General features: G+C 39.0%; 1 pseudogene; it reads right to left on the reverse strand.

The window, feature by feature from the left end:
• Nucleotides 1–2,836: 2,836 nt before the first annotated feature.
• On the reverse strand, nucleotides 2,837–5,544 carry LOC140500763 (pre-mRNA-splicing factor 18 pseudogene; annotated as a pseudogene).
• Nucleotides 5,545–6,057: the final 513 nt, after the last annotated feature.

A 6,057-nucleotide genomic window follows, 5' to 3' on the forward strand; every position in this document is an offset into this window, starting at 1 on the left:
TTAATATGAATTTAATTAATATTTTATTTTTTCCAATTACATGGAAAGATATTTCTCAACATTCATTTTCAAATAAAATTTTGAGTTCCAAAATTTTCTCCCTCTCTCACCTCCCCTCTTTACAAGACAGCAAGCAATCTGAAGTTGGTTATATAAAGAAGCATCAGAACGAAATGGAAAAACCACGAGAAAGAATAAAACAAAAAAGTTAAAATAGTATGTTTCGATCTGTATTCAGACTCCATAACTTCTTCTCTGGATGTGGATAACATTTTCCATCATGAGTCTTTTGGAATTGTCTTAGATTATTGCATTGCTGAAAAGAGCTAAGTTTATCATAGCTGATCATCACACAATGTCGCTCTTACTGTGTACAATGTTCTCCTGGTTTTATTCACTTCACTATTCACTTCATCTCAGAATTGGTGCATGTAAGTCTTTCCAGGTTTTTCTGAAATCTGCCTGCTCATCATTTCTTATAGCAAAATAGTATCCCATTACAGAAATGAATAATATAATTTGGGGAAAAAATCATATACTTTGTGAATAACTGAGAAGTTCTTTACGTACTTGCCAGATTTTCAGCCCCCTTAGATCTTAAGCCTCAGGGAGGTCATAAATCTTATGAACTCTGGGAGAGAAGTTGCTGAAAGAATGTTGTGAAATTCCAAAATAACAGAGCGGTTTAATGAGAAACTAGGATCTCTCACAGTTGAAGTAAAGGGGCTTACAAGCTTATAAAGAATGATTTTTATTTCAGAGATTGTTTAGCCATTGCTTGTGAAAATTATGAAAGTGTTCCCAGAAGGGGTAAAGTTAAGTTGATGGGTAAGGCAGGAGCACACCTACACTCTCCCAAACTCACTTCAAAACAACTATAAAAGAATGCCTTGAAGTGAATTCTGCAGAGGCAGAACCAAGAAAAAGTTTGAGTGAAACAATTTTGTAGCCCATAAAAACTTAGAAGGCTGGCAGGAAAGATCTATCTCACTTGGGTGAAGGGGAAACACAGTCCAGTGAAGGCAGTAGCTGGGCAAGCCAGCAATACAATAGGCCACACTCCAGCGAGAAAGCCAGAGACCCCAAGTCTCTGTGCAGAGCAGAAGCAATGTCCCTTGGCCCTGTCCATGTAGACCCAGCACAGCAGGACAGAAAGAGGCCCTTGTAGCCCCAGTGTAGCAGACTAGCTGCCAGGCCCCTACACAGCAGGTCAGCCACAGGGCCCTGGCCTCAGATGCAAGAAGCTTGGGACGGTACCCTCTCCAACTCAGAAGTAGAGCCCAACTTTAAAAGTCACAGAAATAGGCTGGAAAAATGAGCAAACAACAACCACAACCTGATGATAGAAAGTTACTATAGTGACAGGGAAGTTCAAAACACAAACTCAGAAGAGGACAACAATGTCAAAACACCCACAGGGAAGCCTCAAAGGAAAATGTGAATTGGTCTCAGGTCCAAAAAGACTTGCTGGAAGAGCTCAAAAGAGATTTTAAAAATCAAATAAGAGAAATAGAAAAATTGGGAAAAGAAATGAGAGTGATGCCAGAGAATCATGAAAAAAGTCAACAGCTTGCTAAAGGAAGCACAAAAATGGAAAAAGATATACAAAAATTTACTGAAGAAAACAACTTAAAAAGTAGAATTGTTCAAATGGAAAAGGAGGCACAAAAATCCACTAAAAACAACTCCTTAAAAGTAGAATTGGCTAAATGGAAAAGAGCTACAAAAGCTTATTAAAGAAAATAATTCCTTAAAAATAAGAATTGGGCAAGTGGAAGCTAATGATTCTACAAGACATCAAGAATCAATCAAACAAAATAAAAAAGAATGAAAAAAATAAAAGGAAAAAGTGAAATATTTCATTGGAAAAACAACTGACCTGGAAAATAGATTCAGGAGAAATAACTTAAGAATTATTGCACTACCTGAAAGTCATGATAAAAAGAAGAAGCTGCACATCCTGTTTTCAAAAAATTATCAAGGAAAATTGTCCCAATATCCTAGAACCAAAGCATAAAATAGATATTGAAAGAATCCACTGATCACCTCCTGAAAGAGATCACAAAATCAAAACTCCCAGGAATATCATCTACATTGAGGTCAAGGAGAAAATACTGTAAGCAGCCAGAAAGAAACAATTCAAATATTGTGGAGCCACCAGTAGGGTTACGCAGGATTTATTAACTTCTACCTTAAAGTATCAGAGGGCTTGGAATGTGATATTCTGCAAGGCAAAGGATCTACAACTAAGAATCAGCTACCCAGTGAAACTAAGCATAATCCTTCCAGGGGAAAATTAATATTCGATGAAATAGAGGACTTTAAAACACTCTTGATGAAAGGGCCAGATCTGAACAGAAAATTTGATTTTCAAATACAACACTTAAGAGAAGTATAAAAAGATAAATGAGAAAGAGAAAACACAAGGGATTCAATAAGATTAAGTTGCTTTAATTCCTGTGTGGGAAGATGATAACTTGTAACTCTTAAGAACTGTTTTACTATTAGGGCAATTAGAAAGAAAATACATAGAGGGTGCAGGTATAAGTTGACTCTCATGGGATAATATAAAAAAACACAATTAAGGGGTGAAAAAGAGAATTGCATAGGGAAAAGAGGGAAAGGAGGCTCAGAATGGGGTAAATTAAATCAGGTAAAAAGGTGCAAAAATTGCCTGAGATGTATAAGGGGAAAAAAATCTTACATTTTTCACTTCAGCCTTCAGATCAGTCTGGGATACTGGTCACCATAACTGAGGCCCTGATTTAGGTACTAAATGAAATCTTATCTTTAAGCAACAGATCTGGCTTCTTAACCATGCAGGGAAAGGGTCAAACAATGCTTTAAAGTTTTACAACAATTTCTCCCCTTTTGGGGTTAAAGCTCAAAATTCCTAGTGGAGGCACAATTACAGAAGCAGATACCTAAGTTAAGGTTTAAAATAACCCAAGTGAGAGGGGGCACCTTCTTCAATGCTCACCTTATCAAGAGCTTGATAGAATTTTTTTAAAGCATGATAGGGACCAGATGGGTAGCAACTCATTGTCAGAAGGATTAAATGGGGAAAACAGCAGGGGCTATATAAGTCAAGAGACTTAGACTTGTAAAAGGAAACAAGAGCATCACACAATATAGGGTGATTTTCCAGATGTCAAAAGAACACATGGTTATAAGTATCACCAAGGAAAAAAAAGCATGGACACAGTCACAATCTCATGCTTCCTTTAATGTCATAAAAACTGAACAAACTTAGATAAGCAGTCATAATTGTAAACATCCCTTAGGAAATAAACCCAGTTAAACAGATTTGGTAAGTAAATTGTCATTAACCTACATTTATCCAACTTATTTGATCCTAGGTCTTAGTCTGTTCATTCCAGACTATAAAGCTAGTGGTCTTCTCCATAATACGCATAACCTCATGAGGTGAGTAGATGATTCCCACAAGAGGCTTGGGTGGGATAAAGGACTCCTTTGAAGCTTCTTCTTTCGGGGGCTGTGGAGTCTCCATCAAGCTTTTGGATTTGACTGAAGTTTCTGGTCAGCATTATCTAGGTCCGTGGCTAAGGGTCTCTAAACAGAATGTAAAGATGGCCAAATTTCCCAATCACACAGCGATAGGTTCAAACAATGCAAGAATGTTTTCTCACAAGACAGAAGCTGAACTAGAACCATCATTGAATAGAAACTAAGCGAACTCCAAAATTGAGTCACAAGATGTTGTCAGTGTGGTTTGCTCAATTTCCACTACCACTTGTTGTCCTAGTCCCCTCATTTCACTCAATTTCCCCCCTTTTGATTTAGAGGGGAGTGGGCAAACCACTTTAATTGACACATTTTTACACTGGCTCTTCCTTGGTACCTGCCTTCTCACTTTTTGTTATCAAGGGATGCTAAATTTTGGGGTAGTTGTTGAAGAACCAAAAAAGATTTTTTCCATAAATATAATTATAATTGTAGCATGGACAGTATCATGTTTTATAAAAATAATGACAAGTCAACCTCAAATGTTTCTTTCTAATTGTTCACCAGCAACTTGCACACAGCATAGGAAAAAATCTAATATGAATCCCTCCATGATTGTTGTCTGGTTGCTTAAACTATGGGAAAATAAGTTTTGGTGCTTGTTTTTGATACTATAAAAAGTCAAAATATCATACAATACACAATCAAGAGCCTACTGTCATATTTGATGCAAGAAACAAAGACAGATTTTCAAATAAAGAAATCAATTAGGTAGAAAAGAGATGCTCCCCAAACTTGATTCTGTCTCCCCTTCATTTCTGATAGCAGTTCCCCCAGAAGGCCATAGGCTGGTTTCTTATTGTGCTATAACTCTGCAGAGAATAGCTGTCACACATTTTGATGGGTCTGTTGAGAAGTGCTTCGGGCAAATGGTCATCAGTGTTTTCAAACCCTGAATATATTTTCGTGTCTCATCTTTCAGAACATGTACACCATGCTTGGAAAAAAATCTTTTCACCACCATTTCTGGCATGGATCCCAACCACAGTGGCTCCAATAGGCCAAAGAGCATTTCCAATGGCCATCTAAAGATAAGCATCATTGGTTTTCACATATTCTCTCTGCAACATGAATTTAATAATGTCCATTATTGATTCTTTAATATCAGCAGGAAGAGTCTTGTTCTGCAGTTTTCTGAAAAGTGGCCTCAGATATGATTCTATCTGTTTCTGGGTAGCACTGTTCAGTTTGGCGCACACACTACATTTTACTCGATCTTCTCTAGCATAGAGTTCGTTTGTCCTAACTCCAAGAAGAAGAATTTGACTGTGATATCCAATTCTTTATGATCATCCCCCTTCCTAAGGACTCTCCCAGTGCCTCTAATTCCTCAATTAGCGGTGTTTTCTTCATGGACTTTCGGATCATTCTGCATGTCTTCCTCTTCTGGTTCTTGAGCACCAACAATTTCCTTGAAGTGCTGTTGCTCAATCTTATCCAAAGCTGCTTTCAAATCATATCTCAAACCCTCCTTACTCAGGCATGAGACTCTCTCTTTCTCAAACGTTGAAATGCATCATAATCAGTTTCTCCAAACAACCTAACAGGTTCTCTTCTCTCTCTCAAACGCCAGATGATCTCTTGCCTTGAAAGAGTCATGGCCAACTTTTCCTCCGCTGGTTCTAGTTCTACTACCGGATGGGATGAAATTAATGAGTCCTCCGCCTCCCCTTGTAGCCACATCTTTCAAAGTGAGCCTCCTCTTCTTTTGGGGAAGGTTCACTACCTTTGAAATACCTTTTACTTCCCCACAGCAGCTTCTGCTCCTCCACCAGCTGCCGTTTGTGAGAGATGTCGGATTTGAGGCTACCCTTCTCCCGCCACGTGCTGGGTTCCCTCCCTGCCACCCCACGAAGGGATCACCAAGCACCCATTCAGCGCTGTGCAGAGCCTCCTCGGCAGCACTGACCTCCAAAGGTCTGAGGTCCGACTCTGGCTGCTGTTTACTGGTCTCCTCGGTGGTGAGGCACGAGCCATTTCCAGAGCCCCCGACCTCTTCTGAGCCGTCATCCCTTTTCGGTCGCTTCACTCTTGGTCCCGCGGGCTCCACCAGGCCATGCCCAAGTCCATGCATGCTCCCGCTGCGGGCCTCGACTTCGCTTCCAGTTTAGGAGGGAGCTTTATCATTCTTCTCAGGAACTTTTGAAAATCAATGATCTGGATCGCTGCATCCCATTTTTGTCCTAATTGTCCTGTTTTTCCTTTGAGAATATAGTTTCCTCAAATCATCCAGAAAGAATGACATACTTTAAGGACCCAATCTTATGCAAGAATTTCTAAATAATAGTGACTGTGAACTCAGAACAATAAAATCTAAAGCCCCAAAGTCTTTCATTCTTGCATCCCATGGGAGGAACTCAACTGTTGAGATTTGTCAAACATGTGAACGTTTACAATTTACCTGCCTTTTTAGAATTTTGCTATGAAAGAAAAAATTATTGGTGATAATAATATTAAGACCGTTCCTTCAAGGATACAGAATGATCTGACATATAAGCGTGAAGTTTCCTTAGCCTGCTTTGATTCCAGGAA

This window comes from Notamacropus eugenii, chromosome 4 (assembly GCF_028372415.1).
Source record: "Notamacropus eugenii isolate mMacEug1 chromosome 4, mMacEug1.pri_v2, whole genome shotgun sequence".
NCBI lineage: Eukaryota > Metazoa > Chordata > Mammalia > Diprotodontia > Macropodidae > Notamacropus > Notamacropus eugenii.